This window comes from Ambystoma mexicanum, chromosome 6p (assembly GCF_040938575.1).
Source record: "Ambystoma mexicanum isolate Mex_15411 chromosome 6p, UKY_AmexF1_1, whole genome shotgun sequence".
Taxonomy (NCBI): domain Eukaryota; kingdom Metazoa; phylum Chordata; class Amphibia; order Caudata; family Ambystomatidae; genus Ambystoma; species Ambystoma mexicanum.
In genome coordinates, this window is record NC_090935.1 from 57,174,432 (window position 1) to 57,189,109 (window position 14,678).

The following is a 14,678-nucleotide window of genomic DNA, read 5'->3' on the forward strand; positions in this document are numbered from 1 at the left end:
CTCTTTCTCCTTCATACCTTTCCTCCATCTCCTTACTATTTTCCTCCCTTTTCCTTTTCAATTCCTCCATCACTTCACTTCTCATCTGTTCTAATATTCTTTCATCCTCTTTCTTCCTTTCCCATTTCGCCCTTTCTTTTTCTACTGTACTCTCCATCACCCTCCCTTCTTCGTATTTTTTAGTTGATTCTGATAGTAACCTCCTGCTCCATATTGCCATTTCTTTTTCTTTTTCTTCTTCTTCCCTTTTCTTTTCCCGCAGTATTACTCTTGATACCCTTTCTGCTGCTGCTTTTACCCTGTCAGCTTCTCTCCTTTGCTCCTCAGTTCGTTCCCTTCTTCTTTCCAATTCGTTCTTACCTTCTTTCCTTTTCCTCGCTCTCTCTCTCTCCTCCCTCTCAAGCTGCTTGATCAATTCATTCTGTTCATCCCTTAATTTTGATAATCGTTCCTCCAAAATCTCTTCTTTTTGTCTTAACAGCTCTTCCCCCCTCAATTCACTCTCCCTGGCATTATCCTCGTCTGTTTTCTTTACTACCTCCTTCTCTTCTCCTGTTAATGAACCTCGTAATTTTAATAATATCTGTGCAGCTACCCATTCATCATTTCCTATTTCCACAGTCTGGTCTTCTCCAGTCCTCCCCTCCCCTGCTGGCATTTTCCTATGAGCCACATACGGTGGAGGGCTGTATGCCGGGTTCGAGTATCCCTCAGCTGCCCTTAACTGTCCTCTTTCTATTTCTCCCAATTCTCTTAAAGGGTACAACCCCCCTCCCTCTGTTTTTACTCCCGTTACTAGGGGTATATCATTGCTCGGTTCCTTTTTTATTTCATCTGCTTTATTATTCTTTTCTCCTCCCTCACCTCTGTTTCCCGTGGTCTTTGGGTCCTCATACCCCTGTTTCCCATCCTCTCCTTCCTCCTTAATCTCTGTTTCTTCTGGTATTTCCCCCATAGTGAATATTCCATTTGGTCCTGGTCGGGACCCCTGGAACATCCTCCATAAGTTAAACACCTCCACGTGGTTTGCCAACTTCTTCCCTTTATATGTATTGTGCAGATGATTTAATAGTGAATGTTGGGCATATGGATCGAAGCTACCGTTAGGCGGCCACGGTGTTAGCATTTTGTTATCCGTCCCCTGGGTCCATTCTATGCTATACTTAATCAGTTTCTCCCTATGGGGTGACAGTGTTGTACATATGTGTTGTAGTGGGGTAGTGAGGGTGTTCCCCCACCCTCCCGATCCTGTTCCGTATGACATAGTAGCGCTCCACTTGCTACCCTTCCCTAATCTGGTATCAGTTTATCCCACTAGTAGTTTACAATATACAGCCTTATATCGTTACCTGGCCCCGTAAGTTTGGGGACTTACGATAGTCCGCTTAAGGAAAATTATAAAAATATAGTATGTTACATTTGTAGATTTTCCTCTGCCTTTCTTCCTTTATACAACACCCTTACGGCCCCCTGCGGCCGAGGCGTACGTAGCCCCCTGCGGCTGCGTACCCCTTATTACGTTCTTATACAGTCGTCCTGTTTTCACGTGCTCCTCCCCCTTCTACACTTACCATGGCCGGCGTTCTCCGTGCGCAGCCACGTTCCCCGTTTCGCCTTTTCTCGATCAACTCGTTTACCGTTTATCTCCGTTTCCACTCCCTTACCACAGTTCTCTTCCCCAACACTCTCAAAACGAGGATGCCTCGTGTTTGCGATATCCTATGAAAACCCTATTGGTGACGTCACCGATCACGTAGAGCTACTGGTAAGTTCTTCATATACTCTTTAAATCCAAAATACACCTGCAATCTACCCCCGTTAACCCCACAGCTGTCTTCCTGTCACTCCTGGAACAAGGTAATCAAATCAACAATATAATCGGACTGCGCACACTGCGTCGCCTCGCGTGTGATACGCCCCTCGACAGGAGGGCTTAACCAGCCAATTATCTTCCGTATTGGGCAACTACCTAGCTACCGCCTACAGGGAAACGTCATCTACCTATCGAGTGTCTTGCTCGAACAATAGGGATCCTCATCTACTCATTGATCAATAAATGCCAAATCGTAGGAAACCACACACACACACCCTTACACGTAGTCGCGATCTAGGCCAATCAGTGTCTATGAGCGGCCGCACGTGATGTTTTCGTGCTCTGCCCCCTTCTCTCGCGTTGCGTAGCCAACTGCTCTCGTGCTTGTTCAACTATCATTCATTCTATTTCTAACACTAAACTGTCAAACATTCGCCGTTCACCTGTGCAACACCTCCCGCCTCCCGTATTTAATTCCTCCCCCCTCCCTCACAATTTCACATTGTTTGTTGTGCGTGGCATGCTCACCAAGTTCTCTTGATGCGGGGCCGCTCGACTGCGTGCACCCCTCCGAGCGGCTCGTCACCTCCCCTCGTCTGGACCACGTCTGGACACTCGCCAACCGCGGGCGGGATACTTCTCAACCGGCTCCCGAAGGCCAATATCCGGATTGCGCTGTCCGGTCTTCTCGCAGCTCCGCGATGGTCCTGTAGTCCTCAGAAGGGGGCAACGGCAGAGGGGGCCGCGCCGCCGGGCCTCCTCGCAACCGGAGTGCCTGGAAAAAGTAATAAAAAATAGAAATGCCGATCTTAAACAGATCTCAGCAGTGCCTCCAACTTGTCGGGGGGAAATTCTGCCGGGGTCGGCCGGGCCGTCCGCAGACCTCCGGGCAGGGAGGCCCCAACTCCTCCCGTATATCCCAAAAGAGATAGAGTATGAGACACACACAAGAAGCAAGGTGACTCTGCTGTTTATTAAACACAAACGGCAGGGATGGGTCAAGGATCATACGCGTCTGACCTGACACACACACAATCGTGGGGCTCGCAGGCCCTTTTTACTGTAGTATGACACGCTACTTGCGTCACTTTAGAAAGTTAACAAAAAACCTATCGCCACTCTTAATTGGTTGATCGAGTGGTAGGGTTAGTATAGCATACGTATAGAGAATAATATGAGTGGACGAGGGTTAGTCAGGTGATATATCTGGGTTGTCCCTACAATTAGATACATGAGAATTGTTACATGAAGACTCCTAATGATTGGTTAATGTTACTGGCGTCAGTGATAAGAGCCCCATGTTCTGATTGGTGCGCCCGTGAGCTTCCCAGCCTGGGACCATCGCTGTTCCCAGCTCTTGGTGTACCTGCAAGTTGCAAAAATGTTTCACTATGGGTACATGCAGACAATGTGAAGACTTATTCATGAGCTGGATGGCTGAATACCCCCACCGTCGCAGATGTCCATTGATCCTTTCAAGTGTATCTGCCTGTGTCTCGTAACGAGGGATCCAGACGCCTCTTTCCTCCTGGGCTTAGCATCTCGTCAGGTTCGGCTTGGTCACGTGAGGTGGGACCGTGTTTGAGGCAGAATTCTGCACAATTAATATTGTTTTTCCACTGTGTGCCTGATTTAATTGCAGGTGCGACTTTGATGTTGGTGCACAGCGTGCGAGGTTGCAACATCGTGCCCTTGATGGTCTGCTTTTGGAATGTGGGTTTGCAACATTACGACCTTGGCTGTCTGCTTTCGCCAGGCTCATTCTGCAGGATCAGCAACCTGACTCTTGTTCTGTTAACGTCCACGAGAGCTCTTGCTTGCGGCCTACTTAGGCCTGGTGTATAGGTGGATCCGTTTGGTGCACAGGCGCTTTAGGTTATAGTCTCATATTGTCTTATGACCAGTATCATGTCTTTGTTATAATTCTCATTATGGCACCTAGGTTTTAGAAGAAGCGTAAGCAAGCTCTTTAGATGAGTTCATGGTGCGTCTTGCGTTTCTGCATTTTGAGAGCCTAAGTGAAAAATAATAAAGATGCACGTCTGTGAGTATGTCTGTCACCTACGTCATAGCACTGAGTATATTCTTCGTGTAGATTGGTGGGGGAGTGTCCAGTGTGTATGTTGGCACAGGTGTGCTATCCGTTGGCTAGGTCGTCATGGCATCTCTAACGACGTATAGTTTTAGTCCAGTTGATCCATGCCGCAGGCATCGGCATGGGCAGGGCGGGCTGCTGGGCAGGCAGACGGACACATCTTTATGTTCCTGTACCAGGGTATCTGGTCGTCTGGTAGATGGGCAAACTCTTCTCGTGGCGGGTGCTTGGGCCGTGAACCTTTAGGCCAGGCGCGAGAGGGGGAAGATGGGAGCCTGTTTTTCCATTTTCCCACTTCACCACTGTCAGGGCAAACCATTGTTTCTGCAGGGTTTTCCGGTACACCAGATGTTTGTCCGGTTTCTATGCCGGTACCTATTTATTTGGGTCCCTTTACGGACCAGTGCCCATTTCTGTTGACTTCGGATTGCGGAGAGAACTTGCTGGGGTTGAATTTGTTAAAAGAATTAAATGCAGTGATTTATTGTTCTTCTGATGGAGAACGCTTGACAATTTCACCGCAGCAATCTTCCACCTCGCAATTTCTGACTAGACCTTTGCCTCGAGAATTCATTGGTGTACCAGAGAGCTTATGGGCTGTTGACGACAATGATGTCAGTGTTTTGCAGATTGAGCATGTTAAGATAGTTTTGAAACATGTAATTGAGCTGCCACCCATTCCCCAGTATAAGATTTCGGTTGAGGGCGAGCGAGCTTTGAAATGTATTGTTTCCGATTTTGTGCATCGCGGGCTGATTGAAGAAATTTTAGGAAGTTTGTGTAATAGTCCGATTTTACCCATGTACAAGAAAGGCGATAATGTAATTCCATTCCGTTTTATAATTGATTTACGTGCCATTAATAAAGTTGTGGCACCACAATTTCCAATTGTGCCTGATGTAACGACAATCCTAACCATAATTCCAGCTACAGCTGCTTACTTTAGTGTTGTGGACTTAAATAACGTATTCCTATACACAAGGATAGTAGATATTTGTTCGCGTTCACCTTAGGGGGACGCTCGTTTACATTTACTCGTGCACCTCAAGGGTACACAGAGAGTCCTAGTATTTATAGTGGGGCTTTTAAAGAACAACTTGATACCCTTGAATTGCCCTCTACCTGTACTTTGCTTCAGTACGTTGACGATTTGCGTCTAGCTGCTGACTCTGAGAGTGCCTGTAAGGAGGGCACTGTGTTATAACTTATTCATCTAGCTAAGCATGGTCACAAAGCTTCGCTTAAAAAATTCAATATTGTTATCAGGAGGTTGCCTATTTAGGCTGTCTCCTGTCAAAGGAGGGAAGAAGATTGACACCTGAAAGAATAAAACACATTTCTGGCATGTCTGTCCCAAATACACAGAAGGCAGTTAGGGCCTTGATAGGTATGGCTTCTTACTGTAGGTTGTGGATCCCGAATTTCACACTAGTGATCAAACCGATGGTGGCTTTGACGAAGAAGGGCATTTCTTTGTCATTGCCATGGAACGCGGTACACCAGCAGTCGTTTGACTTGCTTAAGACTGCATTATGCTCTGCACTAGTTTTGGGCACACCAAACTATGAAAAGGCCTTTGTGTTGTTTGTGCATGAATGTGATGGATGTGCTTTGGTTGTATTAACGCAGGAACATGGAGGGAAGAATTCCGCCCTTGATCCTGTAGCATGCGCTTTGCCAAGATGTTTGCGCGCTGTCGCTGCTGCTGTCGCTGCTGCCGCTGCTTCTGTAAAGCAGAGTGAGGGAATGGTTCTACGCCATGATCTAACCCTGATGGTGCCTCACTCTGTAGATGTTCTATTGAACCAAACTGAAACGCAACACCTCACTTCTGCACGGTTGACAAGATATGAATTTATATTGTTTGCTCCTCACATTCAAATTAAGAGGTGTTGTGTCCTTAATCCGGCTGAACTCCTACCTTTTCCGCAAGGTACTACTTGCGGTGATGAAGAGTCACATGATTGTTTGTATACGACGGAACAAGAAACAAAGGGTAGAATTGATTTGAAAGATACTCCTTTGGATAATCCGCAAGGAGAGCTGTTTTGTGACGGCTCCTGCCTTAAACTTCCGGATGGTACACCCACAGCCGCTTATGCAATCACTACATTGAGCACGGTTGTGGAAACTAAGAGAATTAGGCATAATTCTGCGCAGGCCGTAGAGATTATAGCATTGACCCGAGCTTGTGAACTTTCCGATGGGCTTGCAGTAAATATATATACTGATAGTCAGTATGCCTTTGGGATGGTTCACAACTTTGGGAGACTTTGTTCAGAAAGAGGGTTCCTAACTTCGCATGGCACCAAGATTCAACATGGCTCCCTAATAGTACAACTACTCTCAGAGTTTGCGCTCCCTACTCAGTTAGCAGTTATGAAAAGTGCAGCACATCGAAAGATTGTAGATGATATTGGAAAAGGGAATGCTTTCACTGATCAGATACCTAGACAAACTGCCACAGATCTCTTCACGGAGATGTATGTTTCAAGGGAGACTGTAGATGCCTATGTAATGGATGAGGGTGTTGGGTCTGTACGGGATATCCAAGCTGATGCCACAATGGAAGAGTCTAAGAGGTGGGCTGAAGGTGTGGGGAATCTTGATGATGATGGGTGTTGGGTGGACATGGTCAAAGGGAAATGGCTGTTACCTGACGCCTATGTCAATATGATGGTTGTCATGGCACATGGCCCTACACATGTTTGTGCCCAGCAGGTTACGAAAATGTTAGAAAAAGTTTGGGAAGATGACAAGATTTCGAAAATTGCCCAGCGCTATGTCCAGAACTGCATGATTTGCTTACAACACAATGTGGGAAAGGGGACATCAACTCCAAGGGGAAGTTTTGGCCCACCTTCTGTCTCCTTCGAAGTTATTCACTTTGATTTCATTAAAATGGAACGATACAACAATCTAAAGTATGTCCTCGTGGTCATTTGTGCCTTTAGTAAATGGGTTGAGGCTTTCCCTGTTAAAGATGCTACAGCCATGACCACTGCGAAAACCATGTTAAAGGAATACTTCCCCCGGTTCGGTTTGCCGAGAGTTATCTGGTCGGACAATGGTCCACATTTTGTCGCTGCTGTAATTCTACAGATATGTACAGCATTACGAATTGACCAACGGTTCCATTAGGCCAGACATGCTCAGAGCGCCGGAATAGTAGAAAGACACAACGGTATCATCAAGAACAAGCTCGCTAAGATGTGTGCCGGCACCAAACTAAAATGGCCGGACGCCTTACCGATCGTGTTACTAGCCATGTGTACAACCCCTCAAAGTAAGACTGGGCTCTCTCCATTTGAGGTGGTAATGGAGAGACCTGCCAATATCTGGAACCTTCCAAATTATCTAACTTTAAAGAATGTTGAAAATGTACTACTTTCAGATTATTGTAGCCAATTGTCTAAAAACCTGTATTTGATTTATCACCAGGTACGAGAAGCTTTACCTGTGCGATATGAAGGCCCGGGCCACGGCATACGGCCTGGGAGTTGGATGCTCATCAAATCATTTGAGCGCACCTCCTGCCTCGTGCCTCGCTGGCGTGGGCCATTCCAAGTCCTGTTGGTCACCCAGACAGCGGTGCGGGTAGCTGGACGAAAGAACTGGATCCACGCGTCGCACATCAAAAAACGCACCTCACCCTGTGCCACACGCTACAGAAGAAACAGAACCCCTCGCTGATACTGCAACCAATGATCCCAAAACAGTAAGCAGCACTGAGAGTGTGTCGGAGAATATCTCTGAGCCCGGGAGGCTTGGGGAAGCTGCCATTTTGTCTCCACACTCTCCACAAATTTTGCACCCGGAAACGGCTGTTTCAAATTCAGCCCCTTCACTTTCCTCCAACACGTTGCTTCCAGCAGGAAGTGACAACATATTGTTTCCGGATCAATCAGTACCAGGAAAAGTATGATATAACCTGCGACCACGAAGATAGACTTACGGCACGGTTTTGCTGTGCATCTGATAGACCTACGGCACGGTTTGGTTGTGCATTCGGAGAAGAAAAAGAGTAATCGAGGGCTTGCTTTTTGCCCAAAGTTGAGAAAGGGGATTCTGTTGGCTGGGGTATTGGAAGGACTAAGAAGTCGCTCGACCGGGAGGTCGCCAGCAACAAACTTTGGAGTTTTCGTTTGAAGACTACGATGCCCGCCACCGCTACCGCTCGTATGGGACTTGTAAATAAGGGGGTGACCAACCGGGACAATAGACAAAATGTCTGGGCCCCGAAAACGTATTGCTGTATTCTTATAATGATATTTGGTTTTTTAATAGTCGCTGCCTTAGGATTATGGTACCTCGAGGAAACTCACTCTTTAGAACTTTTGTTGCCTACTGAAAGTGCACCCATTGTTCCTACTCCCTTTGTACATTTGCATACTTTATCCCCTCAAGATTCCCAGCACAGACAAAGGTACCACAATAACACTCTACTACTTATCATGAATGCTACACATGCCATTTTTAATAAATCCAACTGCTGGGTCTGCTCACATGTACTGCAACACAGGGATAAAGGACTAGGTTGGTATATTCATCCTTTACCGTTGACAACTGCCTGCTATGCTTCTCTTAGAGCTCTGTTCTTTGGCCGATGGAATGATAGCATCTCAGGGAACTTTGATGGAACCAATTTGAATAGTTTTGAGAAACGTGTTTTGACTCCCCTGGGATGCTCGCTTTTTGCAAATAGGAGTAAACCGAAGGTTTCTTCTATTAGGCCTTCTGACAAACTGTCTCGTCCTTTCCAATCTTTGATTTCCTTTAAAATGGCTCCGATAGGCAATAAGTATGCCATGCCTCCTTCTTACACTGTTAACCATAGCCCCGATTCAGTTTCTTTTTACATACAGAGGAATGGAACTCAGTCAATGGGAAATTTTTTAGGTTGTGCCAACGTTGCAAATTTGACTGGGGAAAATGGACCTTTGTATGTAGGCGAACCTATCTACTTTGTCTGCGGTAATGTAGCATTCCCGTGGTTGCCCAGGGATTGGCAGAGAACCTGTTATTTAGGGATCCTGTTACCTGGGGTGTTTATAGCTAGTACAAAAGATGTTTCGAAGGCTTGTCCACAGCGGGAAGGGAATGGTGACACCCCAGCACAAGTCTTGGGAGATATAGCTAAATTAGTTGTGCGATTTTGGGGCAGATAGCGAATTCAGAAGATATCAGAAAACTAGCGAGAGTACTGGAGAGAACCATCAACCGGACCACGGACATACTCTATAATATGACGTTAGAACAAAAGGCGATAAGATTAGTAGCACTTCAAAATTGAATGGCATTAGATGTCATTCTAGCTGAGCGTGGTGGAGTATGCAAATTAGTGGGGTCCGCTTGCTGTGTTTTCGTACCAGATTGCTCCCCAACTATCTTCAAGGCAATACAGAATCTGCACGTCCTTAGTTCTGAAGTGCATGTTCCCGAGGGAAACTGGGATCTGAGCCCTTGGTTCTGGGACTTCTTGCGACCTTGGGGTTGGAAGGTACTTTCGGTCTTATTGATTATTTTGGGAATACTGTTGTTTCTTTTTTGCTGTATTCAGTGTCTGCCTGGTATGTGTTTGATGCTAGGGGGATGTTGCGCACAAGCGATAGGTTCGATAGGACATAAAACTGAAGTGGGAAAATGGAAAAACAGGCTCCCATCTTCCCCCTCTCGCGCCTGGCCTAAAGGTACACGGCCCAATTACCCGCCACGAGAAGAGTTTGCCCATCTACCAGACGACCAGACACTCTGGTACAGGAACATAAGGATGTGTCCATCTGCCTGCCAAGCAGCCCGCCATGCCCATGCCGATGCCTGCGGCATGGATCAACTGGACTAAAACTATACGTCGTTAGAGATGCCATGACGACCTAGCCAACGGATAGCACACCTGTGCCAACATACACACTGGACACTCCCGCACCAATCTACACGAAGAATATACTCAGTGCTATGACGTAGGCGACAGACATACTCACGGACGTGCATCTTTATTATTTCCCACATAGGCTCTCAAAATGCAGAAACGCAAGACGCACCATGAACTCATCTAAAGAGCTTGCTTACGCTTCCTCTAAACCTAGGTGCCATAATGAGAATTATAACGAAGACACGATACTGGTCATAAGACAGTATGAGACTATAACCCAAAGCGCCTGTGCACCAAACGGTTCCACCTATACACCAGGCCTAAGTAGGCCGCAAGCAAGAGCTCCCGTGGACGTTAACAGAACAAGAGTCAGGTTGCTGATCCTGCAGAATGAACCTGGCGAAAGCAGACAGCCAAGGTCGTAATGTTGCAAACCCACATTCCAAAAGCAGACCATCAAGGGCACGATGTTGCAACCTCGCACGCCGTGCACCAACATCAAAGTCGCACCTGCAATTAAATCAGGCACACAGTGGAAAAACAATATTAATTGTGCAGAATTCTGCCTCAAACACGGTCCCACCTCACGTGACCAAGCCGAACCTGACGAGATGCCAAGCCCAGGAGGAAAGAGGCGTCTGGATCCCTCGTTACGAGACACAGGCAGATACACTTGAAAGGATCAATGGACATCTGCGACAGTAGGAGTAGTCGGCCATCCAGCTCATGAATAAGTCTTCACATTGTCTGCATGTACCCATAGTGAAACATTGTTGCAAATTGCAGGTACACCGAGAGCTGGGAACCGCGATGGTCCCAGGCTGGGAAGCTCACGGGCGCTCCAATCAGAACATGGGGCTCTTATCACTGACGCCAGTAACATTAACCAATCATTAGGAGTCTTCATGTAACAATTCTCATGTATCTAATTGTAGGGACAACCCAGATATATCACCTGACTAACCCTCGTCCACTCATATTATTCTCTATACGTATGCTATACTAACCCTACCACTCGAGCAACCAATTAAGAGTGGCGATAGGTTTTTTGTTAACTTTCTAAAGTGACGCAAGTAGCGTGTCATACTACAGTAAAAAGGGCCTGCGAGCCCCACGATTGTGTGTGTGTCAGGTCAGACGCGTATGATCCTTAACCCATCCCTGCCGTTTGTGTTTAATAAACAGCAGAGTCACCTTGCTTCTTGTGTGTGTCTCATACTCTATCTCTTTTGGGATATACGGGAGGAGTTGGGGCCTCCCTGCCCGGAGGTCTGCGGACGGCCCGGCCGACCCCGGCAGAATTTCCCCCCGACAAGTTGGAGGCACTGCTGAGATCTGTTTAAGATCGGCATTTTTATTTTTTTTACTTCTTCCAAGCACTCCAGTTGCGAGGAGGCCCGGCGGCGCGGCCCCCTCTGCCGTCGCCCCCTTCTGAGGACTACAGGACCGTCGCGGAACTGCGAGAAGACCGGAAGAGCGCAATCCGGATATTGGCCCTCGGGAGCCGGTTGAGAAGTATCCCGCCCGCGGTTGGCGAGTGTCCAGACGTGGTCCAGACGAGGGGAGGTGGCGAGCCGCTTGGAGCGGTGCACGCAATCGAGCGTCCCTGCATCAAGAGAACTTGGTGAGCATGCCACGCACAACAAACAATGTGAAATTGTGAGGGAGGGGGGAGGAATTAAATACGGGAGGCGGGAGGTGTTGCACAGGTGAACGGCGAAGGTTTGACAGTTTAGTGTTAGAAATAGAATGAATGATAGTTGAACAAGCACGAGAGCAGTTGGCTACGTAACGCGAGAGAAGGGGGCGGAGCGCGAAAACATCACGTGCGGCCGCTCGTAGACACTGATTGGCCTAGGCCGCGACTACGTGTAAGGGTGTGTGTGTGTGTGGTTTCCTACGATTTGGCATTTATTGATCAATGAGTAGATGAGGATCCCTATTGTTCGAGCAAGACACTCGATAGGTAGATGACGTTTCCCTGTAGGCGGTAGCTAGTTAGTTGCCCAATACGGAAGATAATTGGCTGGTTAAGCCCTCCTGTCGAGGGGCGTATCACACGCGAGGCGACGCAGCGTGCGCAGTCCGATTATATTGTTGATTTGATTACCTTGTTCCAGGAGTGACAGGAAGACAGCTGTGGGGTTAACAGGGGTAGATTGCAGGTGTATTTTGGATTTAAAGAGTATATGAAGAACTTACCAGTAGCTCTACGTGATCGGTGACGTCACCAGTAGGGTTTTCATAGGATATCGCAAGCGCGAGGCATCTTCGTTTTTGAGAGTGGTGGGGAAGAGAACTGTGGTAAGGGAGTGGAAACGGAGATAAACGGTAAACGAGTTGATCGAGGAAAGGCGAAACGGGGAACGTGGCTGCGCACGGAGAACGCCGGCCACGGCAAGTGTAGAAGGGGGAGGAGCACGTGAAAACAGGACGACTGTATAAGAACGTAATAAGGGGTACGCAGCCGCAGGGGGCTACATACGCCTCGGCCGCAGGGGGCCATAAGGGTGTTGTATAAAGGAAGAAAGGCAGAGGAAAATCTACAAATGTAACATACTATATTTTTATAATTTTCATTAAGCGGACTATCGTAAGTCCCCAAACTTACGGGGCCAGGTAACGATATAAGGCTGTATATTGTAAACTACTAGTTGGATAAACTGATACCAGATTAGGGAAGGGTAGCGAGTGGAGCGCTACTATGTCATACGGAACAGGATCGGGAGGGTGGGGGAACACCCTCACCACGCCACTACAATACATATGCACAACACTGCCACCCCATAGGGAGAAACTGATTAAGTATAGCATAGAATGGACCCAGGGGACGGATAACAAAATGCTAACACCGTGGCCGCCTAACGGTAGCTTCGATCCATATGCCCAACATTCACTATTAAATCATCTGCACAATACATATAAAGGAAAGAAGTTGGCAAACCACGTGGAGGTGTTTAACTTATGGAGGATGTTCCAGGGGTCCCGACCAGGACCAAATGGAATATTCACTATGGGGGAAATACCAGAAGAAACAGAGATTAAGGAGGAAGGAGAGGATGGGAAACAGGGGTATGAGGACCCAAAGACCACGGGAAACAGAGGTGAGGGAGGAGAAAAGAATAATAAAGCAGATGAAATAAAAAAGGAACCGAGCAATGATATACCCCTAGTCACGGGAGTAAAAACAGAGGGAGGGGGGTTGTACCCTTTAAGAGAATTGGGAGAAATAGAAAGAGGACAGTTAAGGGCGGCTGAGGGATACTCGAACCCGGCATACAGCCCTCCACCATATGTGGCTCATAGGAAAATGCCAGCAGGGGAGGGGAGGACTGGAGAAGACCAGACTGTGGAAATAGGAAATGATGAATGGGTAGCTGCACAGATATTATTGAAATTACGAGGTTCATTAACAGTAGAAGAGAAGGAGGTAGTAAAGAAAACAGACGAGGATAATGCCAGGGAGAGTGAATTGAGGGGGGAAGAGCTGTTAAGACAAAAAGAAGAGATTTTGGAGGAACGATTAGCAAAATTAAGGGATGAACAGAATGAATTGATCAAGCAGCTTGAGAGGGAGGAGAGAGAGAGAGCGAGGAAAAGGAAAGAAGGTAAGAACGAATTTGAAAAAATAAGGGAACGAACTGAGGAGCAAAGGAGAGAAGCTGACAGGGTAAAAGCAGCAGCAGAAAGGGTATCAAGAGTAATACTGCGGGAAAGAAAAGGGAAGCAGAAGAAAAAGAAAAAGAAATGGCAATATGGAGGAGGAGGTTACTATCAGAATCAACTAAGAAATATGAAGAAGGGAGGGTGATGGAGAGTATAGTAGAAAAAGAAAGGGCGAAATGGGAAAGGAAGAAAGAGGATGAAAGAATATTAGAACAGATGAGAAGTGAAGTGATGGAGGAATTGAAAAGGAAAAGGGAGGAAAATAGTAAGGAGATGGAGGAAAGGTATGAAGGAGAAAGAGGAGATAGGGGAAGGGAGAGTGGAATATGGGGGGATGTATATGATGACACAGAAGTAGCAACAACATCAGCACAAAGGGGAGCGGTTGATAAAGGAGAAAGAGGAGAACTGGACCTAATAGATTTACAAACAGTAACGATCAAGGGGAAAAAGACCGAGTGGGGGGTGCCGTTTATGAATAGCTTTTGTAGTGAGGAAGAGGGAGTGGAAAATGAAGGGAGAAACAGTGAAAGGGAAAGCTTAGATAAACTATACATCACCCGGACCAACATAGACTCACCATGGATCAGTAGGAGAAAGGATGAGATGGAGAGAAGTGAGGAGGGAAAGAAAGGAATAGAGAAAAGACAGGCATATGAGGATGCAACATCCCCATCCCCATCATCCCCATCACGCCCTCCCCTATCGCACCCTACATGCTCAACCACCTCACGTTCGTTACGCAAAATAAAACTAGCGCCCTTCACCGACGAACGGACACCCTATACATGGCGGCTTAGAGACCTCCCTAGTCGCAGGCAGGAAAGAGGTATACACATGCCCACATTAAATACAGAGAAAGATGGAAGAAGGGTAAAAGATGGAGAAGAAAGAGGTATGAGCAGGGGAAATACAAACGAAAGTGAAAATGTGTAAGAAAGGGAAGAGGAGGAAGGGTGTGAGGACTCAATATTATGGAACACAAAGGGTGAAACAAGACATAATTTAATGCCACTTTTGGAGAGAGGTGGGGTTAGACCACAGTATGTTCCTTGGAAGCATACCGATAAAGAAAATATAAAATGTAGGCTCCCATCATTAAGTGGAGGTGCGGGTAAATGGATATATGAAATGGAAAAACACACCGCAGGACAGAAGCTGGCAGTAGGAGATGTAAAGGGCCTTTTAATATCAATATTAGGGGATAGAGCGGATGACATATGGAAGAGAGC